The sequence below is a fragment of the Bos indicus genome, chromosome 24 (genome assembly GCF_029378745.1).
Source record: "Bos indicus isolate NIAB-ARS_2022 breed Sahiwal x Tharparkar chromosome 24, NIAB-ARS_B.indTharparkar_mat_pri_1.0, whole genome shotgun sequence".
NCBI classification, from domain to species: domain Eukaryota; kingdom Metazoa; phylum Chordata; class Mammalia; order Artiodactyla; family Bovidae; genus Bos; species Bos indicus.
In genome coordinates, this window is record NC_091783.1 from 14,502,586 (window position 1) to 14,529,764 (window position 27,179).

Consider the following 27,179-nt stretch of genomic DNA (forward strand, 5'->3'; position numbering starts at 1 on the left):
GGATGTTGTTACAATCTGAGAAGAGTTGTGGGTTCTCCCAAAAGAAAAAGCCCCATTTCATGGATCCCTAGAAAGAGTTCAGTTGTTTAAGCTCCTAGCAGGTTGTGAGCAGTAACCTGTGCCTGCTCACAGCCTGGTGATAGCTGCAACCTCAGTAGACTGAGACTACATTGGTGGTATTTTATCTGCTGCCTTCAGCACCTCTCCTGGCTTTGGCTGTGATACGCATATCCATTTCTTCAGCCATGTCAAAGAGGCCTCTGAGCACATCCTCACGGCCACCAGCCTGCTACCTCTCCCTGGGATCTTTGCAGGAGCTTCCACCTCTGGTCCCAACCTCTATAGCAGGCAGGCCAGATCTTGCTAGCCACTTCTCTTGGCTCCCTACCACCACCCTCTTCTCAGGTGGATGTTTGTGTGCCTCTTCTTGGTTCCCTAACCGCTCTTTCTGGGCCAGGCTAGGGCTTGCTAGCTGCTTCTCTAGGCTCCCTTCCCCAACCCTCTTGTCCAGGCTGTGGTTTATAAGCTGCCTATGGGCTGAGAAGTGCTGTTTGCGAACTTTCTATGTATTTTGCCTTCTAAGCCCCGCTCTGTTGCATGGCACTCTGAGGTTCTGCAACTCCCTGTTGGTCTGGCCTCGGATGGGGTTTCTGAGTGCATGGAAATTTTTCTTCCTTCATGACTCCCTCTTTCCCTTGGAGCACCCATCCTGAAGTCTTTTTTTTTTTTTTTAGTATTTTTATCTTTGTCCTACCTCATTCCAGGGAGATTAGCTTGCCTTTTTGGAGGCCTAGGGTCTTCTGCTGTCATATAGAAGTTGCTCTATAGGAGTTGTTCTGTATCTTGATGAGTTCTTTTATGTATTTGTGGGGAGGCAGGCAATCTCCTTCTCTTACTCCCCCACCATCTTCTTCTGCTTCCCCTTCATTTCTTTCTTTTGGATGTTTATTTTATAAGAAAACATTTTGTGTTTTCTTAGTCTAATTAATATTTATTGATCATCTAATATATTCTGTTTTAAGCAGTATAAAATGTTCAGGTAATACAAAGACAAAAAGGGCAAATTATCTTCCCTTGAGGTTTCAGAGTTCAATGGGGGACACTAACATTGTATGATAAGAGATGTCAGTAGAAGTTGTGCCAGATCAAATCATGGCTTATACTACTGTAGGTTTGGGAGAACATATGTTTATTTGAAAATGTAAGTTTTAACCCTATCATCAAGTGATGGTAGAAAAGAAAACTTAGATCATGCATGCCTTTCTATCTTTCTATTTGCTGATAAGTAGTGTCAGATACTGGGGCTTCCCAGGTAGCTCAGCTAGTAAAGAATCTGCCTGCAATGTAGGAGACCCTGGTTTGATTCCTGGGTAAGTAAGTTCCCCTGGAGAAGGGATAGGCTACCTACTCCAGTATTCTTGAGCTTCTGTGGTGTCTCAGATGGTAAAGAATCCACCTGCAATGCGGAAGACCTGGGTTCAAATCCTGGGTTGGGAAGAACCCCTGGAGAGGTATGGAAACCCACTGCAGTAATCTTGTCTGGAGAATTCCCATGGACAGAGAAGCCTGTCAGGCTACAGTCTATGGGGTCACAAAGAGTTGGACACAACTGAGTGACTAAGCACAAGCACAGTGTCAGACTACCTTGGAACAGGAAAATTATACACCTCAGTAAATAATTAAGGCTTGAGTTTTTGAAAAGATCAACTTCCTGTAAGTAGCTTTGTGTAGGGCTGCTGACATTCAGAAACCCTAGAACAGTCACACCCAAGTTCAGACTCTGATGTCCTCTGTTAGGCTACATCCTTATCCTCCACAGTGCAGAGCACCACAGGAAGGGAATACAGCAAGATTCTAAGATTCTTTTCTGAGAGTCCAGTGTTATGGTGGGGTTATTGCTACTCAGCCAATCACAGTAGTACACAGGATGGCATAGGAAATGGGGAGACCATACATGTACCAACTCTCTGCGTTTGGTTTCAGCCTGAACCAAATGATGCTTTCTGGTGTTGCTTAAAACCCTCTTTGTTAAATATTTTTTTAAAAATCAATATCTTTTTGAGGAAACAATGATTCTTTCTGCCTAGTTCTGTTCTTCAAGGACTAAGAGAGGTGGAATTATGATCAGAGCAGGTCTTATAACTATCAGGCTAAGGCCCTCCCCACCTTATCAAACTATCATTTCTTTTCAGGATTGAATCAAAAGAGGATAAAAATTTCCAATGAAAAAATATATGAGAAAATATATTATTCATAGCTTGAAAAGTTAAACATAAAATGTTAAATGTTTAAGGATAAAGAAAATTCCATTATCAACCAGGTAGAAAGCATTAATGTTTCATTTACTAATGTTATGAGGTCTGTGTGTGTTTATCTTTAAAATTTGAGGAACTGACTTGATTTGCTCCATTAAAAAATATGCCTTTAACCAAATAAGAAATTGTCCACTCAGTATTGTGCTGGAATTCAAGTATTCAAGTATTGGAATATCAAATGAGAAATAATCATGATTATTGACACAATTTAACTGAATTTTACTTCATATTTAGTTTTGTTGTGAAATAAACAGCTAATTTTGCTAGGACACATGTTCACATGTATGTTTCTTGACCTATTTTGTTGATCTTTATCTACTTTGCTCATTAATGCCAATGTAAAATTTTCTAAAATAGTTTTTATCATATTATTTGCCTTTTCATTGTTGTATAAGCTATCATATATTAATTTATCTTTCTGTAGTGAGCGACTACTGGGGGCTAGTCTGGCCCACAAAGCCGTCTCCTTTGTGGGAAACTCTTGTTTACAGGGTGAGTTTCAAGCACCCTGGTAAGTATGATATAATCATCCCTTTTGGCCTACAATTGATTGAGTTGGTGGGGGATGTGACTTTCACAGTACCCAAATGTCATCTTTCTTGGGATATGATATTGGAATCTAGAAATTATCAGTCTGTGTCTAGAACTATAACATAAATAGAAGCAAAGAAAGCTCATTTGCAGAGTGTGAGAGAGAGAAGGATGAAAAACAAACCGAAAAATGTAGCAGTGCAATTTTCAGAAAAGGTGCTTCTGCCAGCTGTCCCAGATTTGGTTCTCAACCTTCTCTGAGCCTTGGTGGCATTCTTCAATTCTGGTTCCTTTAAACTCTTCCATATCATTTAAATAATCTCCTCTGTTTGGATTAAACTAGGTCAAATCAGTCCGTTACTTGCAGTTAAAGTATCTTATGTAATACACTGGATTTCAGACTCTGGCCCTATACCATATGGTCAATTATAATTTCCAATATTGTCTTTGTACTCATCATTCTCCTTCTTTATTCACGTGGACCTGACATCTCTCCTTTTGCCCACATTGATATTCTAGCTTCAAATGCTTTCTTTCTTTCCAAACAACAACCGGTCTTGACAAAGCTGAATGCCTTTTTTCATATCGATTTTCTCATTTTGGACTTCTAGCTTACTTTAGTCAAGACTGGTATGTTGTGGCGGAAATTACCTTGAAATATCAGTCACTTGACAAATCTTCATTGTTTGTTCATGCTACATTTTTAATAAAGGTGGTAATGTTTTTCTCTTGCACACAATCAAGAACCAATACCTGGGGGAAAAAAAGCTGTACAATCTGGACTCAGAGTAACCTTAATTATTGAAATTGTACTTGTCCCCTTTAAATAATTCCTGGAATATAGTATTGAGTTTATTTAGAAGCAAGACTTCAGATATATTCCACCTTTCTGTGGGCTGAGATAAAAGGAAGTGGAAGTACTAAGATTCCAAAATAACAGGTATTTTGGAATAAATTAATCTGATTATTTCCTTCCCATAAAGATAGCAAGGGCTCTTAGTTTTATTAGTAATAATCTAACACTAAAGTGTTAGGAAGACAAAAGAAGGAAAATAGGTGTCAGTTTGAGACAAAATTTTCTCTGCAAATATTTTTTTCTTTTTTTAAAAAATAAAAAGCCAAGACCATGTCATTACTCAGGATTCAAAGACAAAAAATAGTCCAGTTTGGTCAACATGATGTAGCCAGAAGAATTTACTGGCTTAATTAAATTAATTATAATTAATAATTATAATTAATAATTAAATTAATTATTTAATTCAAGTTGTATCTATAAGTAAGATCAAGAACTTAATGCTATGGTAATTAATCTCTAGAGCCAGACATCCTGGAACGTGAAGTCAAGTGGGCCTTAGAAAGCATCACTACAAACAAAGCTAGTGGAGGTGATGGAATTCCAGTCGAGCTATTTCAAATCCTGAAAGATGATGCCGTGAAAGTGCTGCACTCAATATGCCAGCAAATTTGGAAAACTCAGCAGTGGCCACGGGACTGGAAAAGGTCAGTTTTCATTCCAATCCCAAAGAAAGGCAATGCCAAAGAATGCTCAAACTACCGCACAATTGCACTCATCTCACATGCTAGTAAAGTAATGCTCAAAATTCTCCAAGCCAGGCTTCAGCAATACATGAACCGTGAACTTCCAGATGTTCAAGCTGGTTTTAGAAAAGGCAGAGGAACCAGAGCTCAAATTGCCAACATACGCTGGATCATCAAAAAAGCAAGAGAGTTCCAGAAAAACATCTATTTCTGCTTTATTGACTATGCCAAAGCCTTTGACTGTGTGGATCACAATAAACTGTGGACAATTCTGAAAGAGATGGGAATACCAAACCACCTGACCTGCCTCTTGAGAAACCTGTATGCAGGTGAGGAAGCAACAGTTAGAACTGTACATGGAACAACAGACTGGTTCCAAATAGGAAAAGGAGTACGTCAAGGCTGTATATTGTCACCCTGCTTATTTAGATTATATGCAGAATACATCATGGGAAATGCTGGACTGGAAGAAGCACAAGCTGGAATCAAGATTGCTGGGAGAAATATCAATAACCTCAGATATGCAGATGACACCACCCTTATGGCAGAAAGTGAAGAGGAACTTAAAAGCCTCTTGATGAAAGTGAAAGAGGAGAGTGAAAAAGTTGGCTTAAAGCTCAACATTCAGAAAATGAAGATCATGGCATCCGGTCCCATCACTTCATGGGAAATAGATGGGGAAACAGTGGAAACAGTGTCAGACTTTATTTTTGGGGGCTCAAAAATCATTGCAGATGGTGATTAAAGCCATGAAATGAAAAGATGCTTACTCCTTGGAAGGAAAGTTATGACCAACCTAGATAGCATATATAAAAGCAGAGACATTACTTTGCCAACAAAGTTCCGTCTAGTCAAGGCTATGGTTTTTCCTGTGGTCATGTATGGATGTGAGAGTTGGACTGTGAAGAAAGCTGAGAGCTGAAGAATTGATGCTTTTGAACTGTGGTGTTGGAGAAGACTCTTGAAGAGTCCCTTGGACTGCAAGGAGATCCAACCAGTCCATTCTAAAGATCATTCCTGGGTGTTCTTTGAAAGGACTGATACTAAAGCTGAAAGTCCAATACGCTGGCCACCTCATGCGAAGAGTTGACTCATTGGAAGACCCTGATGCTGGGAGGGATTGGGAGCAGGAGGAGAAGGGAATGACAGAGGATGAGATGGCTGGATGGCATCACCAACTCGATGGACATGAGTTTGGGTGAACTCCCGGAGTTGGTGATGGACAAGGAGGCCTGGAGTGCTGCAATTCATGGGGTTGCAAAGAGTCGGACATGACTGAGAGACTGAATTGAACTGAACTGAACTGAATTAATCTATATTCTTCTGCTATGACTTAGAAGTAAATCAGTCAATATAAGAACTCCATTTCTGCCTCCTTGTGCCTCCTCATTTTCTAAACCTCCTGTCTTACCATCTTTAGAGAGATGATATGAACATTTTTGAGAAGAGAAAGGAGGTAGGAGAAAAGGTCTTGGTTATAGAATGGGACTGCTGGGAGTAGTATTATACCCACTTTATTACAATAAGGTCCTGGTATCCATCTCAACTCCTCTGGCTCTCCCTGGAACTGAAAAGATGGGAATTCATCCATTCATTAACATTGAGATCACCGTAAGCCATCCATCCTACAGAGGAATAATAGCTGAACTCAAAAGCCTTCCACCTATCAGTTAATCTGAGATGAACTCAAGTTATGGGATTTCAGGGCAACTGCTGTCCTCTATTTTCATTTTGTCTCTATAAAATATCCTCCACCCCCACCCCTCCACCAAAGTGACTCATAGGAAAGTGTTTATTGGGCTGAAACATGGGAAAAGCTAGGAAGAAGTGAAATAATCCCTTTGTCAGTCTATGAAAAGCCTTCACAAAAGGCATTCTGTAATGACCCATCTTCTGAGAAACCTGTATGCAGGTCAAGAAGCAACAGTTGGAACTGGATATGAAACAAGCTGGTTCAAATTTGGGAAAGGAGTACATCAAGGTTGTATATTGTCACCTTGCTTATTTAACTTATATGCAGAGTACATCATGCGAAATGCCAGACTGGATCAATCACAAGCTGGAATCAAGATTGCTGGGAGAATTATGAACAACCTCAGACATGTAGATGACACCTCTGGAATGGCAAAAAGTGAAGAGGAATTAAAAAGCCTCATGATGAGGGTGAATGAGGAGAGTTAAAAAAAAAAAACAAAAACTGGCTTAAAGCTCAGCATTCAAAAAACTAAGATCATGGCATCTGGTCCCATCACTTCATGGCAAATAGATGGGGGAAAAGTGAAAATAGTGACAGATTTTATTTTTTTTTTTTGAGCTCCAAAATCATGAAGACAGTGAATACAGCCCCCAAATTAAAGATGCTTGCTCCCTGGAAGGAAAGTTATGACAAACCTAGACAGCATATTGAAAGCAGAGACAACACTTTGCCGATAAAGGTCTGCATAGTCAAAGCTATGGTTTCTCCCGTACTCATGTATTGTTGTGAGAGTTGGACCATAAAGAAGGCTGAATGCCCAAGAATTGACACTTCAAATTGTGCTGGAGAAAGCTCTTTAGAGTCCCTTGGAGAGCAAGGAAATCAAACTAGCAAATCCTAAAGGAAATCAACCCTGAATATTCATTTGAAAGACTGATGCTGAAGCTCAAGCTCTAATACTTTGGCCACCTAATGTGAAAAGCTGTCTCATTTAAGAAGACTCTGATGCTGGGAAAGATTGAGGGCAGAAAGAACAGGAGGTGATAGAGGATAAGATGGTTGGATGGCATCACCAGTTCAATGGACATGAGTTTGAGCAAATTCCAGGAGATAGTGAAGGACAGGGAAGCTGGGCGTGCTGCAGTCCATGTGGTCACAAAGAGTCAGTCATGACTTAGCAACCGAACAACAACAACAACAATAATGACAGTTGAAGTGACTTGACATCCTGGGAGGCCAAGACACACAAAACCAATGCAGAGTCTGACACAGAGTACACAATAGTGTATTATAGGAAATGGACATCCACAATGCTGACCTGATTTCATGAAGAAAAGTGGATATATTAACTATTCTCTGCTTCAAAACTCACAGAAATAAAGTATTTTTTAATATATTTCTGTCAAATGTGACTCAGGAAAACACAGTGAAGAGCTTGGCTGCAGATAAATTTTAATCATTTTGTAATATTTACCTATATGGAACAATTCTTTCTTTAATGATAACAGGTGAATGTAGTATCACTTAATTTTGATTTCTGCAAAAAGTTTCCTGAATTCTGATGAGAAAGAGAATGCTTTTTGTATTTAGAAGTAAAACTCAAGCAGGAAACAGAAAAAATTTATTTGGTAACAAGTGTTAGGTTCATTATTGAATGAATCTATAAGAAATCTTATAAAATACTATGAACTAACTTCATGCCTTCAGATAGAAAATGTCTCAAGGCATTAAGGCAGTAATACATTATTTTCTGAAACTCCTCTAAAATTGTCCTTACATATTTTCTCAAAGCTTTCCATGGAAAGTGAAAGTGAAAGTCGCTCAGTAGTGTCCAACTCTTTGCAACCCCATCGACAGTCCATGGAATTCTCCAGGCCAGAATACTGGAGTGTGTATCCTTTCCCTTCTCCTGGGGATTTTTCCAACCCAGAGATAGAATCCAGGTCTTCCACATTGCAGGCAGATTCTTTACCAGCTGAGCCACAAGGGAAGCCCAAGAATACTGGAGTGGGTAGCCTATCCCTTCTCCAGGGGATCTTCCTGACCCAGGAACCAAACTGGGGTCTCCCTCATTGCAGGTGGATTCTTTACCAACTGCGCTATCAGGGAAGCCCTTCCATGGAAATTATAATAATTCTAATAGTTTGATAATCAAGATATTCTTTAAAAACTCTGGAGAACAGGATAGAGGTTCCTAAAAAAGCTGAGAATAGAGCTACCCCACTCCTGGGTGTATATCTAGAGAAAAGCATGTTCTGAAATGATACATGTACTCCAATGTTCATTGCAGCATTGCTTACAATAGCCAAGACATGAAAGCAACCTAAATGTCCATCAACAGAGAATGGGTAAAGAAGATGTGGTACATAACATACAATAAAATATCACTCAGCCATTAAAAAGAATGAAATAATACTGTTTGTAGCAACACGGATGGACCTAGAGAGTGTCATATTGAGTGAAGTAAGTCAGACAGAGGAGAAGAAATGTTGAATGACATCCCTTATATGTGGAATCTAAAAAGAAATGATACAAATGAACTTACAAAACAAGAAGACTCAGTCCCTTAAAATTTTAATAGCAGCTTTATTTAGATGTAAATCATATACCATACAGAGAAGGCAATGGCAACCCACTCCAGTACTCTTGCCTGGAAAATCCCATGGACGGGGGAGCCTGGTGGGCTGCAGTCCATGAGTTGCGAAGAGTTGGACATGACTGAAGCGACTTAGCAGCAGCAGCAGCATATACCATAACATTCATCTTTTAATGAATTTTAATGAATTCAGTAGCTTTTAGTTTATTCAAAGTTGTACATTCATTCAGTTCAGTTCAGTTCAGTCACTCAGTTGTGTCCGACTCTTTGCGACCCCATGAATCGCAGCACGCCAGGCCTCCCTGTCCATCATCAACTCCCGGAGTTCACTCAGATTCACATCCATCGAATAGTGATGCCATCCAACCATCTCATCCTCTGTCATCCCCTTCTCCTCCTGCCCCCAATCCCTCCCAGCATCAGAGTCTTTTCCAGTGAGTCAACTCTTCGTATGAAGTGGCCAAAGTACTGGAGTTTCAGCTTTAGTGTCATTCCTTCCAAAGAAATCCCAGGGCTGATTTCTTTCAGAATGGACTGGTTGGATCTCCTTGCAGTCCAAGGGACTCTCAGGAGTCTTCTCCAACACCACAGTTCAAAAGCATCAATTCTTCAGCTCTCAGCTTTCTTCACAGTCCAACTCTCACATCCATACATAACCACTGGAAAAATCATAGCCTTGACTAGATGGACCTTTGTTTGCAAAGTAATATCTCTGCTTTCGAATATGCTATATAGGTTGATCATAACTTTTCTTCCAAGGAGTAAGCGTCTTTTAATTTCATGGCTGCAATCACCATCTGCAGTGATTTTGGAGCCCCCCAAAATAAAGTCTGACACTGTTTCCACTGTTTCCCTATCTATTTCCCATGAAGTGATGGGACCAGGTGCCATGATCTTCAGTGCCCCAATAACTTAGAGGGCTACAGTTTTATAATCAAAAGAAAAGTGGAGAAGGGGAATAGACCGCCTTCTTCTGTATTCTTGAGTAGATGGCACACTTCCATCATCAGCTCCTTCTCCAGGTTGGGCAGAGGAGTTTTCTTGTACATACATGGTCAAGCCAGGACTGTCATGGTATATGGAAAAATTATTTCAAGTCTTAGTACAATGAAGGTCTTTAATTTTGAAATGTCACCTTTCCATTAACTATTGTTTCTTTCATCTACAGAAAGCATGTGCAAGAGGTCATTAACTTACTGAGCTCACTGGGCAGGATGTAGTTAGCCACCATTGTTCTGTTGTTTTGGGGCATGTCTCATGCTTCTGCTCCATAGTTTCATTGGTAAGCAAGCCTGCTTGGTTTTGTGGTTAAGCAAACCTGGTTTCTTGAGTAATGATTAACTTACAGGGTTCTCCTATACTCCTATACTTTTTATTTACTTACAATTCTCTAGTGGAATTAATAACCTACTTTGTCCCTTTACTCTGTCCCTAACATAGCATGTATCAGTACATCATTACTTTTTAAACATTTTTTATTTTAATTTTTTAAATTATGAAAATGTGGTAACACATTTACAGGTGATTTGGAAAATACAAAACAAGGTTACATATAGTGGAACTGTATATTATATTTTTAAGTATATACATTAAGATTTTTGGTTAGAGTTTCATTATAAAATTCTCAAAAAGTAATAGAATGAATATACAGAGAATTAGAATGATGTAGTAGACCTGTGAAGCACTTTAACATAATTAATATTTATACAATTTTCACATAACATACAAAAATTCTATTCAAATTTCCATAAACTGTAAACTAGAAGACACTGGAACATATCCTGGGACATAAGGTGCAAGAATTTCATGGTCTAAAGTTATTGAAATCATACAGCATCTGTTCTCTTATCACTGTGGTGTTATGTTAGAAATTAATATCAAAAGATATTTGAAAATAACCCACATATTTTCAAGCTCATTTCAAATGTCAAGTGACATTTACCAAGAAAGATCTTTGACTAAGCCATCGAGTTCAGTTCAGTTGCTCAGTCGTGTCCAACTCTGCGACCCCATGAACCGCAGCATGCCAGGCCTCCCTGTCCATCACGAATTCCCAGAGTCCACCCAAACCCATGTCCATTGAGTCGGTGATGCCATCCAACCATCTCATCCTCTGTCGTCCCCTTCTCCTCCTGTCCTCAATCTTTCCCAGCATCAGGGTCTTTTCAAATGAGTCAGCTCTTCGCATCAGGTGACCAAAGTATTGGAATTTACTCCAATTAAATTAAGTGAAATTTAAATGAAATTAAAAGACACTTACTCCTTGGAAGGAAAGTTATGACCAACCTAGACAGCATATTAAAAAGCAGAGACATTACTTTTCCAACAAAGGTCAGTCTAGTCAAGGCTATGGTTTTTCCAGTGGTCATGTATGGATGTGAGAGTTGGACTATAAAGAAAGCTGAGCACAGAAGAATTGATGCTTTTGAACTATGATGTTGGAGAAGACTCTTGAGAGTCCCTTGGACTGCAAGGAGATCCAACCAGTCCATGCTAAAGGAGATCAGTCCTGAGTGTTCATTGGAAGGACTGATGTTGAAGCCATCAAAAGTCTCAGTGAAGTTAGACTGAAAAAAAAAAACAAAAAACAGAGAGGGTGATTGCAGAGAAGATAGCATTTAAGTGAGAAATTAGTATCAAATGAGAAGTTAATATTAAAGATAATTTAAACAAATTCCCATAATTTAAAAATTAAATATCCACTTTTAAATAATGGGTGCATCTAAGAAGCCATAACAAGGAAAATTAGAAAATATTTGTAATAGACTAAAAATGAAAAGAGAATTTATCAGAATTTGTTGCATGCAGCTGAAGCTGCTCAATGCAGTTAAATACAACATGGAGTTTTGAATAAGGTATGAAAACAAATAATGGATACTAGCACACCACTTTGTGAAATTTGAATGAAGTCTGTACTTTAGTAATAATACTGTATCACTTGGCAATTTCTTTCTTTTTTTAAACATAGTATTTCTTTATATTCCCAGAATTGGATTAGAAGTTTCAAGTCTCATTCAAATTTTTTAAAATCAATAAGATAATAAATTTTATAGATTTTTTTAACAGTAATACTAGATGGCAAATAGATGGGGAAACAGTGGAAACAGTGTCAGACTTTATTTTTCTGGGCTCCAAAATCACTGCAGATGGTGAGTGCAGCCACGAAATTAAAAGACTCTTACTCCTTGGAAGGAAAGCTATGACCAACCTAGATAGCATATTCAAAAGCAGAGATATTACTTTGCCAGCAAAGGTCCGTCTAGTCAAGGCTATGGTTTTTCCTGTGGTCACGTATGGATGTTAAAGTTGGACTGTGAAGAAAGCTGAGCGCCAAAGAATTGATGCTTTTGAACTGTGGTGTTGGAGAAGACTCTTGAAGAGTCCCTTGGACTGCAAGGAGATCCAACGAGTCCATTCTAAAGGAGATCAGTCCTGGGTGTTCTTTGGAAGGAATGATGCTAAAGCTAAAACTCCAGTACTTTGGCCACCTCATGCGAAGAGTTGACTCATTAGAAAAGACTCTGATGCTGGGAGGGATTGGGGGCAGGAGGAAAAGGGGACGACAGAGGATGAGATGGCTGGATGGCATCACCGACTCGATGGACGTGAGTTTAAGTGAATTCCTGGAGTTGGTGATGGACAGGGAGGCCTGGCATGCTGCCATTCATGGGGTTGCAGAGTCAGACATGACTGAGCAACTGAACTGAACTGATCTGAACTAGATGCCAAAAATATATGGAACTATATCAAAGTTTTGAGTGGCTATAAATTAGAAATCTAATTTAAAACAAGTGGAATCAAAATGTCATCATATTTTTAGCTAGGCGAAAATTCATAAAATTTCTAAAGTGAAGTGAAAGTCGCTCAGTCATGTCTGACTCTTTGAGTCATATAGCAAATTCCCATTGCCTATCTATTTTACATATGGAAAAGTATGTTTCCATGTTACTTTCTTCATACATCCCACACTCTCCTTTCTCCCTCTATCCTCATGTCCATAAATCTGTTCTCTATAACTGTGCCTCCATATGCATATGAATTTTTAAAAGTGATTACATGTTTTTCTATTAAATGGTAGTTTTATTGATATATAATTCTATTATTTTCAATTGACCAGTCATGATATAACGGCATTAAGTGAATAAAGGTTACATAATCACAATAGTAAAAAAGTTCATCAGTTCTTGCAATCAATAGCCAGACAAAAAAATGAAAGATAATTACAATCACAGGCCATAATGGTAACATGATTAACCTAACAATATAAAACAATTACATACAATTTGGGGAGTTATGTAGAGTGATCCATGCGTCATGCATGTGGTTTCATCATGCAGCCAGTCTATGTCTTTTGGTTGGTGCAATTAATCCAATTACACTTAAGGTGATTATCGATAAGTATGAGCCTATATAGGCTTCCCTGGTAGCTCAGATGGTAGGATCCTATATGTATCATATATGCATGATATCATATATCAAACATATATAAGATCATATATGTATGATCTTATACTGGCAGCTCAGATGGTAAAGAATCTGCCTGCAATATAGGAGACCTGGGTTTGATTCCTGGGTTGGGAAGATCCCCTGGAGAAGGCAACCCACTCCAGTATTCTTGCCTGGAAAATTCCATGGACAGAGGAGCTTGGACTACAGTCCCATGGGGTAGCAAAGAGGCAGACACGACTAAGGTACTGATACACATGATCCTATTATCATTTTCTTAATTGCTTTGGGTTTATTTTGTGTAGGTCTTTTCCTTCTCTTGTATTTGCTGCCTAGAGAAGTTCCTTTATATTTGTTGTAAAGCTGGTTTGATGGTTGATGGTGCTGAATTCTCTTAACTTTTGCTTATCTGAAAAGCTTTTGATTTCTCTGTCAAATCTGAACGTGTTTCTGGGTAGAGTATTCTTGGTTGTAGGTTCTTCCCTTTCATCATCTTAAATATACCATACCATTCCCTTCTGGCTTGTAGAATTTCTGTTGAGAAATAAGTTGATAACTTTATGGGAGTTCTATTGTATGTTATTTGTTGCTTTTCCCTTGTTGTTGTTAATATTTTATCTTTGTCTTTCATTTTTGTCAGCTTAATTACTATGTGTCTTGCTGTGTTCCTCCTTGGGTTCATCCTTCCTGGGACTCTCTGTGCTTTGTGGATAATTAACTATTTCCTATCCCATGTTAGGGAAGTTTTCAGCTATTTTCTCTTCAAATATGTTTTTGGATCCTTTCTCTCTATATTCTCTGTCTAGGACTCCTATAATATGAATGTTGGTGCATTTAATGTTGTCTCAGAGGTCTCTTAGGCTGTCTTCATTTTTTTTTTTTTATTCTTTTGTCTATATTCTGTTCTGTGGCAGTAATCATCACCATTTTGTCTTCCAGGTCACTTATCCATTCTTCTACTTCAGTTTCTCTGTTATTGATTTTTTTCTAGTGTATTTTTCATCTCTGTTTGTTTGTTTTTTAGTTCCTCTAGGTCCTTTGTAAACACTTCTTGCATCTTCTCCATTCTTTTGCTGAGATCCTGGATCATCTTTACTATCACTATTCTGACTTCCTTTTTTGGGAGGTTGCTTACCTCTGCTTCATTTAGTTGTTTTTCTGGGGGTGTATCTTGTCCCTTCATCTGGGACATAACCTTCTGCTTTTTCATTCTGATTAACTTTCTGTAATGTGGTTTTCATTCTGGCCACTGCAGGATTATGGTTCTTCTTGCTTCTTCTGTCTGCTCTCTGGTGGATGAGGCTAAAATGCTTGTATATGCTTCTGATGGGAAGGACTGGTGGAGGCACTGGGTCTTGCTGTGGTGGGCAGGGCCATGCTCAGTAAAATTTTAATCCAGTCATCCACTGAGGGGTGGTGTTGAGCTCCTGGTCTGTTTGTTGTCTGGCCTGAGGCAACTCAGCTCTGGGGTCTTTGGACTCTATGGCATGGTTAACGATGACCTCCAAGAGGGCTTATACCAAATGTCCCCTTCCAGGAATGTTGCTACTAGTGCCCCCATCCCCACAGAGAGCTGCTGCCAACCCACACCTCCACAGGAGACCCTGCAACACTAGCAGGTAAGTCTGGTTCAGTCTCTGGGGGCCGGGGGGCGGTCACTGCTGCTTTCCCCTGGGTCTTGGTGCACACAAGATTTTGTTTGTTTGTGCCTCCCAAGAATTCAGTCTCTGTTTCCCCCAGTCCTGTGGAAGTCCTATAATCAAATCCCACTGGCTTTCAAAGTCAGATTCCCTGGGAATTCCTAGTCCCTTTGCCGGATCTTCAAGCTGAGAAGCCTGACATGAGGTTCAGGACCTCCAAAATAGTGAGAGAACTTCTTTGGTATTATTGTTCTCCAGATCATGGTTTGCAACCCCTTCACTCCCCACAGTGGGCATGGGATTTGATTTTATTGTGATTGCATCCCTTCTACAATCTCATTTGATCTTCGTCTTCATCTCTGGGCATGGGGATCTTTTTTGGTGGGTTCCAGCATCCTCCTGCTGATGGTTGTTCAACAACTAGTTACATTTTTGGTGCTCTCACAGAAGGGGAGGAACACACGTCCTTTTACTCTGCCATCTTGAACCAGAAACCCAGTACTTCATTATATTTAAAGGCCAACTAATATTCTATAGCATCAGTTCAGTTCAGTTCAGTGGCTCAGTTGTGTCCTACTCTTTGAGATCCCATGAATCGCAGCATGCCAGGCCTCCCTGTCCATCACCAACTCCCAGAGTTCACTCAGACTCAAGTCCATCGAGTCAGTGATGCCATCCAGCCATCTCATCCTCTGTCGTCCCCTTCTCCTCCTGCCCCCAATCCCTCCCAGCATCAGAGTCTTTTCCAATGAGTCAACTCTTCGCATGAGGTAGCCAAAGTTCTGGAGTTTCAGCTTTAGCATCATTCCTTCCAAAGAAATCCCAGGGCTGATCTCCTTCAGAATGGACTGGTTGGATCTCCTTGCAGTCCAAGGGACTCTCAAGAGTCTACTCCAACACCACAGTTCAAAAGCATCAATTCTTTGGCGCTCAGCCTTCTTCACAGTCCAACTCTCACATCCATACATGACCACAGGAAAAACCATAGCCTTGATTAGACGGAACTTTGTTGGCAAAGTAATGTCTCTGCTTTTATATATGCTATCTAGGTTGGTCATAACTTTCCTTCCAAGGAGTAAGCGTCTTTTAATTTCATGGCCGCAGTCACCATCTGTAGTGATTTTGGAGCCCAGAAAAATAAAGTCTGACACTGTTTCCACTGTTTCCCCATCTATTTCCCATGAAGTGATGGGACTGGATGCCATGATCTTCATTTTCTGAATGTTGAGCTTTAAGCCAACTTTTTCACTCTCCACTTTCACTTTCATCAAGAGGCTTTTGCGTTCCTTTTCACTTTCTGCCATAAGGGTGGTGTCATCTGCATATCTGAGGTTATTGATATTTCTCCTGGCAATTTTGATTCCAGCTTGTGCTTCTTCCAGTCCAGAGTTTCTCATGATGTACTCTGCATATAAGTTAAATAAGCAGGGTGACGTTATACAGCCTTGACGTACTCCTTTTCCTATTTGGAACCAGTCTGTTGTTCCATGTCCAGTTCTAACTGTTGCTTCCTGACCTGCATACAGATTTCTCAAGAGGCAGGTCAGGTGGTCTGGTTTCAGAATTTCTTTCAGAAGAAAGAAATTTTCAGAATTTTCATCTCTTTCAGAATTTTCCAGTTTATTGTGATCCACACAGTCAAAGGCTTTGGCAGTCAATAAAGCAGAAATAGATGTTTTTCTGGAAGTCTCTTGCTTTTTCCATGATCCAGCAGATGTTAGCAATTTGATCTTTGGTTCCTCTGCCTTTTCTAAAACCAGCTTGAACATCAGGAATTTTATGGTTCATGTATTGCTGAATCCTGGCTTGGAGAATTTTGAGCATTACTTTACTAGCATGTGAGATGAGTGCAATTGTGTGGTAGTTTGAGCATTCTTTGGCATTGCTTTTCTTTGGGACTGGAATGAAAACTGACCTTTTCCAGTCCTGTGGCCACTGCTGCGTTTTCCAAATATGCTGGCATATTGAATGTAGCACTTTCACGGCATCATCTTTCAGGATTTGAAATAGCTCAACTGGAAATCCATCACCTCCACTAGCTTTGTTCGTAGTGATGCTTTCTAAGGCCCACTTGACTTCACATTCCAGGATGTCTGGCTCTAGGTGAGTGATCACACCATCGTGATTATCTTGGTCTTGAAGTTCTTTTTTGTACAGTTCTGTGTATTCTTGCCACCTCTTCTTAATATCTTCTGCTTCTGTTAGGTCCATATCATTTCTGTCCTTTATCAAGCCCATCTTTGCATGAAATGTTCCCTTGGTATCTCTAATTTTCTTGAAGAGATCTCTAGTCTTTCCCATTCTGTGGTTTTCCTCTATTTCTTTGCATTGATCACTGAGGAAGGCTTTCTTATCTCTTCTTGCTATTCTTTGGAACTCTGCATTCAGATGCTTATATCTTTCCTTTTCTCCTTTGCTTTTCGCTTCTCTTCTTTTCACAGCTATTTGTAAGACCTCCTCAGACAGCCATTTTGCTTTTTTCCATTTCTTTTCCATGGGGATGGTCTTGATCCCTGTTTCCTGTACAATGTCACGAACCTCATTACATAGTTCATCAGGCACTCTATCTATCAGATCTAGGCCCTTAAATCTATTTCTCACTTCCACTGTATAATCATAATGGATTTGATTTAGGTCATACCTGAATGGTCTAGTGGTTTTCCCTACTTTCTTCAATTTCAGTCTGAATTTGGTAATAAGTAATTCATGATCTGAGCCACAGTCAGCTCCTGGTCTTGTTTTTGTTGACTGTATAGAGCTTCTCCATGCTGCTGCTAAGTCTGCTAAGTTGCTTCAGTTGTGTCCAACTCTGTGTGACCCCATAGACGGCAGCCCACCAGGCTCCTCCGTCCCTGGGATCTCCAGGCAAGAACACTGGAGTGGGTTGCCATTTCCTTCTCCAATGCATGAAAGTGAAAAGTGAAAGTGAAGTCGCTCAGTCATGTCCGACCCTCAGCGACCCCATGGACTTCAGCCTACCAGGCTCCTCTGATTCTCCAGGCAAGAGTACTGGAGTGGATTGCCATTGCCTTCTCCGTAGCTATACCTAATTTGTTTATTCATTGATCAGTGTATAAATATTTGTATTGTTTCTACTGTTTGACTATTATTAATAGTACTGTTATGAACATTATTGTACAAGTTTTGTGTGGTTATATCCTTTCAGTTATTTAGGAGTGGAATTGCTGGGTAATATTGTAACTCTGAAGTTTAACTTTTTGAAGAACTATCAAACTATTTTCCAAAGTGGCTGCACTAATTTATATTCCCACTAGCAGTGCATGAGGTTCCATATTTTTTCACATCCTTGCCACTTGTTATTGGTAATGACGAATGATGTTGAATATCTTTTTGTGTGTTTATTGCTCCTTTGTGTACTGTGTGTATGTTTGTTTGTGGATAAATGTCTATTCAAAGCCCATTCTCATTTAAAAAATTGGGTGATTTGTCTTTTTATTGTTGATTAATAAGAATTCTTTATTCTTGATACACGGATTTGATTAGACATATGATTTGCCAATATTTTTTTCCATTCTGTAGGTTGTCTTTTCATTTTCTTGATGGTGTCTTTTGAAATGCAAAATATTTTAATTTAATGAAATCTATTTCTTTTTCTTTTGTCCTTGTGCTTGTTTCTGAACTCTCAAATCTGTTCCATTGATCTATATGTTTATCTTTATGCCAGTACTTACTATAGCTTTCTATTATTTCTCCTCAAATGTAAACTGACTTTCCCTTTGTAAAAACATTTTTATTATTTATTTATTTATTTGTTGCTATGTGTAGGCTTTCTCTAGTTGTTGCAAATGGAGGCTCTTCTCTAGCTGCAGTATACAGGCTTCTTTTGTGGGCTTCTCTTGTCGCAGAGCACAGGCTCCAGGGTCACGCTCCATAGTTGTGGTGCCTGAGCTTTGTTGACCCATTGTATGTGGGATCTTCCTGGAAGGGATCAAACCTGTGTTCCCTGCACTGGTGGGCAGATTCTTCACCCCTAAACCACTAGAGAAGTGCTCATTTTCCCTTTCTGTGCCAGAGAACAACTTGGATAGCCTGCCCAATCATTATAAGTCTGTCTTATCACTTTTTGAGTTATGTAATATTTCAGCTGGAAGGGAACTTGGTGATTAGCTGGTCCAGTTATTTCATTTTACAGATGGTGACTCTAAGATCCAGAGTTTAGAGTTTATATATGCAATTGTGTGGGCCTTTCTGCACACATGGTACAAAGTTCAAGAAATCTTATCCATTTGTCATTTCTGTTTCAGGTTTTTTGAAAGAAATCAAATATCATGGACTTTATACTTCTATTTTTCTCATTTCCTTCCCAGGATCAAGTAGCATTCTGAATCTACTATGTACCATTTCATGCTTTTGTACTTTTCCAGGACCAATATAAAGCCAGTTTATTATGTTCATTATTTATTAACATCCTTTTTTCATTTTAACATTGTTTTTAAGGTTTGTTCATGTTGATACATATAGCTTTGATTCTTTAATTTTACATATTCTAACATAGTCCATTTAATGATTATATATCCATTTTCATATATCTATTCTCCTGTTGAGAGACATTTAGGTTTTCTCCATTTATTTGTTCTGTTATAAGCAATGTTTGCACATTTGTCCTCCTGCTCAGGTGTGAGCATGTCTCCAGTGGAGCAATGCCACAGGAGAGCAGCAGAGGACCTACAGCTTTTAAACTAGATATTGCAAATTGCTCTCTAAAGTGCTTCTCATAGCTCCTTTTTTTCATATCCTCAATTGTATTTGATATTGTCACACTTTTTAATTTTTGCCAATCTGATGTTTGCATAATGGTATCTCATTATTTAATTTGCATTTCCCTGATGACTAGTAAAATTGAACTCTTTTTTCATGTTTATTAGCCATTTGCTTTTCCCCCTTCCATTACATGCCTAAAAACACATTTCAGAATACTGTCTTTTCCCTACAGCATGAAATTGCTATTTTGTATTTAGCCTATAGTTAAATATGTCTCTCTAAAGACTAGTCTACTCTTACTGCTGCTGCTGCCCTCACTACCAGTTCTTCCACTATTGCTGTTTACTGAGGGGCTACTCTGTGCCTGGAGTATTTATTATTCTAGTCTTCACTAGATACTTGCAGAGACAAAATTTCCATTCTAAAGATAAGAAAACTGAGGTTGAAATAGTTATATATATAAATATATATATATACATACACATACACATATATAGACAAAGCTGTAGAACTAAGAAGTGGTGGAGTTTTATTCGAATTCAAATTCATTTTCTTAAAAGTCCCTCCTTCCCCCCAACCCAGTTCTTTTTCTTTATTTTCTGTAAATGTATCTCCTTATTTCTGTTGATTTTTGCACTGTTTTAAAGAAAATGAACCCAGTTCTTTTTCTTTATTTTCTGTAAATGTATCTCCTTATCTCTGTTGATTTTTGCACTGTTTTAAAGAAAATGTTCCCATTTTATCAGGGACCCCTTAAAGTTTCTATCTTTTAATAATTACTTTGTAATATGTTGAAATTTCTTAATTATAATTTTGATTTTTAAAAAAGTCATTGTTTCAACAATAGACTGAATAGAAGGAATGCCAAACAGATCTATTTGGACTATCATTTGAAATAGTTAAAGAGTAAATCATTATTAACTAACTACAATTCAAATGGTCCTACTTAGTTGACTTATACATTAAGCAGTTGCCACTCAGGTCAAACCTCTGTGTGATTACCTACGATAGTGTCTGGAGAGAAAGAAATAGGAAAAATAAGTACTGCAGGGAGAAAATAGGAAAATAGTTAGATCAAACAGGATGTATCTGACTGTGGGCTCCTGAGAAGTTATTAGGTATCAAGAGAATGCTGGTATCTGGTAATCAGGGAAGTGAAAGGTAAGCATTAGAAGCTTATTTAAAATTTTGCATGTCCTCAGTCACAAAAGGAATGGAAACTATATTCGATATCCTGTAATAAACCACCATATATGTATATATATGCATAAATGAATCACTTTACTTACATCTGAAACTAATAGAATATTATAAATCAATTACATATCAATTTAGAAAAAAAATTACATGTGATCATATTTGCTGTTACCTTTAGTTGTTGGAGATGGGTAAAGTAGAGATCAAAGTCTATCTCCTGAAATGAAAATGAATAGCTCATGTATCTGTCTTTAGTTATTCATTTTTTACCATTAATTCACCAGAGACTTTATTTATAATAACTGGGCTTCACCAACAGCTGCCTAGTAGTCCATAAAGTTATTCATAGGCTCACTTGTGGGAAGCCATCTTCTGACCTCCATTGCTTTCCAATGGATTCTGAATGTGATGCAAATGGATTAAATAATTATTAGCACTAGTATTTCTATTAAAGGTGAAATAGGATAAAGAGGATTCATGCTTGTCAATAAGGCTGCTTAGTACTTCGTGGTTTTCCTTTTCCAATGTGCTCTTGCAAATATTAAACAGACAAATGATTCTGCTGTGATGTGAATAGAAGTCACACAGCTGCAACTCCATGGACTCTGTGAATATGTTCCCTGCATTGTCAATTAATTTTGCTTCCTGAAGCATATTCTTTCATGTATAGTTTCATCCGTGCTGTGTGTTCTGCCTGGAATGATCAGAGGCCTGCTAAAGTGGATAAAAATAACAAATTAAAAACAGAAAAAAACAACAAAACATAATAGCTTTTCAGGAGTGAGGCCAGAACTTGGAGTCTGTTTTCTTTCCGTTTTTTTTTTTATATTTTAATTTATAGGGTAAATTCATCACCTTTCTCCCACCCTTCGATAAGAATGGTCTTTTGCACTCTATTAACCTCAGGTTCTAGAGAGAGGCAATTTCCTAACAGGTGAATTAACACTAGATAACATTACCTCAAATGCCAAGTCATTTAATGTGTAATTGAAAAAACAAATTTAAGATGGAGTAAGGCAGTATCTTAACTTCTTCTTCTTTTTTTTTTTTAAACATTATAAACAGTCTTTACAAACTATACACTCCCTACCTCTGGAGAGTGATTTGCCTATTAACAAGCACAAGAACAACTCCCACTCCCAGTACAGAAGAAATAGCACCCAATTTCCAATTACTTTTGCGGCTGACGGTTCGCTGGACTGTTAAGACGCGTTCGGCGCCATTGTGTGGATGCGGTGGAGCCAGGCAGCCGTGTGCGCCTCTCTTTTTGATTATGTAGTAATTAGACTGTTTCACTAATGGAAGGAAGCATAAAAGTTTTTAGAGAAAATGACATCCAGTGAAGCTAGCTTTGAAAAAAATCACTGGCACAGAAGAATAAAGAGTAACCTTTTTGTCATGAACACTGTGAAAGGTTTTATGCGTTAACTAAGCTGCATAAAAAATGAAAACTTGGAATCAAAAATTAGCTCAGGCATAATTGTATGTTTGCTTGCAAATACTAAAGCAAATAGGTGATTCAGACAAGCTCATTAGTCAATAATAAGCCTTTCAGAGATGTACACAAGAGACTCTGGACGCAGTTGAACATCTCTAGGAATTTCGGATTCTGTGTCTCCGCTCGGTGAATTCATTGAAGATCCCTTGGCAGTATCGGAAGAGTGGGAGCTCGCCCTTTTGTCTTTGAACTGGCTTCACTTGAGAGCTCAGCTCTTCCTGTAGGTTATTAATGTATTAGTCATCCTATAAAAGTTCCCTTGATTTATTTTTCTGGTGGGGAATTTAATTCCTTCTCTTAAAATTAAAAACTCAAATTCGTTTCTCTGCTCTTTCGGCCTTGCCCCAACACCCACAGTCTTCTTTTTCTTCTTTTCTTCCCACATATTTTTTTTCACTCAACTTTATATCTTTAGTATTTTGTGTGAATGTGACATTTTCCTTTTTACCTACAGAATTTTCCCATTCTTCCTCCCCAGTGTGAACTGAAAACGGCAGTTCTTTATTCAGTACACTGCAAATGACTGGCACTCTATTGCAGGTATGAATATAACCAAATGTCTCCCTTTTTGGTCTTATAAAGTCCTAGAGGCTTGGATGCCCTTTTCAATTTCTCTCTCTCTCTCTCTTTTTTTTTTTTTTTGGTTAACAGACATAGTAAAAAGAGGCTGGAGTTGGGGATTCTTAAAATTATCATTTAATTAAGCACTGCTTTGATGAAAGAGAATTTTTTAACCTGGGTTTTCATACGTTACTAGTTTATGCCTGATTTATATCCGATTTAATGTCCACATAGTGGTTCTCTGGTGCTGTTTCTCTTGTATGTGGCAATTAACAAAAATTGTATTTTTAGCAGATTTTCTTGGTGACCATATTTAAAAAAAAAATCACAATCTAGAATTTGACAAAAGATTTTTGTGCCAATTCTGCCACTGAGAAGCACATTGTTAGATTTAGATTGTGAGATAGTGACAGTCCTGAATGCTGGAATCTTTCCTCGTTTGGGAGATGACAGGACATTTAAAATGAGGATCCATGAAGATTTTCAGCATGGGGTCCTGGTATGGACAAAAAAAAAAGGGGCTTTATGTATAATTTTTAACATGCTACTTATATCTTCATTTTTTTTGGTCTCTCAAAAGAGCATATTTGAAAGAAAATGAATGAATTTGATAGAAAATGAATGAAAATGACATTGTTTATGGTACAGCTTCAAAGATACTGTTTTATTAGAAACAGTATTTTTTAAGGTATTTTCCCTATTAATGTCTTTTTATCTATGTCACATGCTATGATTGATATTAAAGTACTTTACATCCAATATTAACAAATGAGTATGTCATTACAGCTTGGTTGAGAACAGGATTAAACATATGGCTTCCTGTGTCAAGGAACATAACGTAGTTTGAAACTGTTTGTGATTCTCTATTATTGCCAATGGAGCTGCTGCTGCTGCTGCTGCTGCTAAGTCACTTCAGTCGTGTCCGACTCTGTGTGACCCCATAGACAGCAGCCCACCAGGCTCCCCCGTCCCTGGGATTCTCCAGGCAAGAACACTGCAGTGGGTTGCCATTTCCTTCTCCAATGCATGAAAGTGAAAAGTGAAAGTAAAGTCGCTCAGTCGTGTCTAACCCTCAGAGACCCCATGGACTGCAGCCTTCCAGGCTCCTCTATCCACGGGATTCTCCAGACAGGAGTACCGGAGTGGGGTGCCATTGCCTTCTCTGTTGCCAATGGAGAAAAGGACAAAAAAAGAAAGGAAGGAAGAAATGACAATTTAAAAGGGCCCATTTCAAATATAAAATTTTTCATTTTGCCAGTCTTGACTGCTTCTGCCATTGATATTATTACTGTCGTTAGCATCATTAGTGTGATCACCACCATCATCAATCCCTGCAAATCTGGAATCAAACAAAAAGACCGTATGTGTCTTTGCTTTTGAGGGTTTTTGTTGTCCAGCATTTAAAAAATAAATAAATAAAATAGAAGCCAACAAACAAACAAAAAACAGAAAACTATTCAACAAATACTTGGAAAAAAATTTAAAACATTTAAATATTCTCATACTTCTCTGGTATACATTTTATGCAGCATATTCCATTCGTTATTAAGACATGCAACATGTATAGTAAGGTTGGAAAAGCAGAGTTTTGACAACAAAAATGAGCTGCTTCTTTTCATGAAATTTTGGTGTGAGTTAAATTTTTTTAAATCAAAGAACAATTTAATTGAAACATGCTTTTACATGAACTGGACTGCTCGATTTTAAATTAACATTGCAGCAAGTTATCTATTAAATAGGACACATTTTTTGGCAATAGAAATAGCTGCTTCCCAATCTCTTTAATATATGTTTTAGAATTTTTGAATCCATATTTTCTTACATTGGGTTTTCTTAAAGTTTGACATCCATTTAATGTGCAATCTTCTTGCTTCATTGTAAAAACAGGGTACATGTAACAAAACATATATTTGAGGAAGGTTCTGACTTTAATTATCCATAGGGAATTAAAGGACACATAAGGGATTCTATAATACTTGTGACCCAGAATATACGTATACAGTTATGAATTTATTTAGGATCTCAATGTGGAAGTTTTATTTTAATACCTCTCAGTTTATAGCCCACATCACAATTAATTCATGTAAAAAGTCTTTCATCACTGTACCCTACTCCTATAAGTATGCTCTTTTCTACATCTATTTTACTCTAATATGTATTTTTCTGTTTGTATCTATTTTTATATTAATAAGATACATGTTTTATTTGTCTGTGAGTATATTTAATGTTTATAAATGGTGTTGGTATAGCATTCTTGATTTTTAAAATCTTTTAAACTAAGCACTATCTATTAAAGGTCTACAAATTTTGCCATGAACAGGGATTGGATATTTGAAAATTAGGAAACAGTTGCCAAGCAAACAGCTTTGACATCTATTACAGAGGACAAGGAGTCTTAGAACTGGAATACAGAAACAAGTGTGCATCAGAAATCCAGACTGATACATGAAACATCCAAAAGTATCATTATAGTATACATATTATTGTGTATAAACCAAAGTACAAAGTAATATTTGGTAAAATTTCAGAAGAAAAGGAAATCAGTAAGTGGTGGAGAAGTAAAAGAAATCTAGAAATTAAAGGGTTCGAGATTTGAAAATGCATCAGGAAAAAGGATTTAAGTGGGGTGTGGGGAGAGGAGTGTCAAAAGAGCAATGCGAATAAAGGCAGAAAACTGTAGGCTGCATCATGTAAGGTAGTGAGAAATAATGTAAATAATGCCTTGGAGCTCTAGAATGATATTGGTTTTGCTATGGACTTGTTCTGTTCCCTTTTGCTCATACCTACTTCTTTTTCCTTGTTGCCCTCTTTCTCTACTATCATTGAGAGCTCCCCTTATGTGAGGCTCCCCAGGTGGCTCAGTGGTAAACAATCTGCCGGCCAATGCAGGGGATGCAGGAGATGCAGGTTCAGTTCCTGGGTCTGAAAGATCCTTTGGAGGAAGAATTGGCAACCCACTCCAATATTCTTACCTGAAAAATCCCATGGACAGAGAAGCCTGGCACACTACAATGCATAAGGTTGCAAAGAGTTGGACAAGACTGAGAGACTGAGCATACATGCATACCTCTTATGTGGCTGGGGAAGTGATAGAAAAACTCTAGACTCCATGCTCTATATGGTGATCCATCCCCTGTAATGATCCAAGAAGAGGATGTTTTCTCACCAAGGGTCTTTTTGTATATAAATTTATAGATAAACTATTCTTGGATATCCTTGGTTGTCTATTCCTTGGGCCAAGTGCTGAGGACGTGGGAATGGAGTGCCATGATTGATTAAGCCTCTGCCACATGCTCAGGTCTGAGATGAGAACCAAGCAAGCCATATGGTGAACAATCTTCCAGGAGACACACAGATGGAGAAAGAGGACATTTCCTCCCAGGAAGGAGGAGCCAGGCAGACAAGAGCAGCAAATATCTGTTGGAACTTCCCATGTGTCCTCATAGCAGTTCCCAGATGTAGGTAGGATCAAGATTCCCATTCACATCAGTTGACAAGGACACAGTGGCTGACCCAAAGTCAAATAAATTGTAAGTGGGCAAGGAAGAACTTGATCAAAGTCCACTGAAGGGTTTAGAGCTGGTTTGGAAGGGTTTAGAAGGGTTTAGGAAGTGAAGTCGTCAAAGTGACATTTTAGAAAGATTAATAACATAGAGATAAGCTTTAAGAATTGCATTTTATTTTTGAACAAAAATTTTTCCATTCTTTGCTTTTTTCTTTCTGTATTTTTAAAACCTGTGAATCATATGACAGTTCTTTGAGGGTAAAATTTAGAAAATCAATGTGAAAAGCTTTTGATTATTCAGAAAAAATAATAAAGATCTTAAACACACACACACAACTCCCTCTCTCGCTATTCACAGTCACAGACACAATCCTATTATGTTTATTGAAAGTTTATTGCATTCTAGGCACCTCCTGTATGCCTTACACATATTACCTCATTTAACTCTCATAAAGTAACCGTATGATGCAGGCTCTACTGTTGATTTGCGTTTTACAAAGTCACAGAAAGTTTGTTAAGTAGTTTGTCCAAGTTCATGTAGACAATAGATGTTAAAGCCAGAATTCATCTCCAGCCTGATTGCTAACCAGATGTTCTTACCCACCAAACATACAGCTAAAAAATGCATTCATATGCAGGAAAAATATGTGTATATTTTACTATATAGGTGTATTTCATATGATTTATTTGTGATTGCTAATGCCATACAATCTGTAATCAATTTAAAATGCGTTTATCCCAGTGGAACACAGAAAATTCCTTTATTTAGTATTTCACTGTTTATGAGAATAAATGGATACATACTGGTCTGGATCTGTATTATTAATTAAATTAAATTAAATGGATTTAGTTGCCTGTAGATGACCAATTACAGTTCTTCCTAAATACATAAAGCCCAAATTAGTCATGAAGGAAAACTTCAGGTGTCAAATA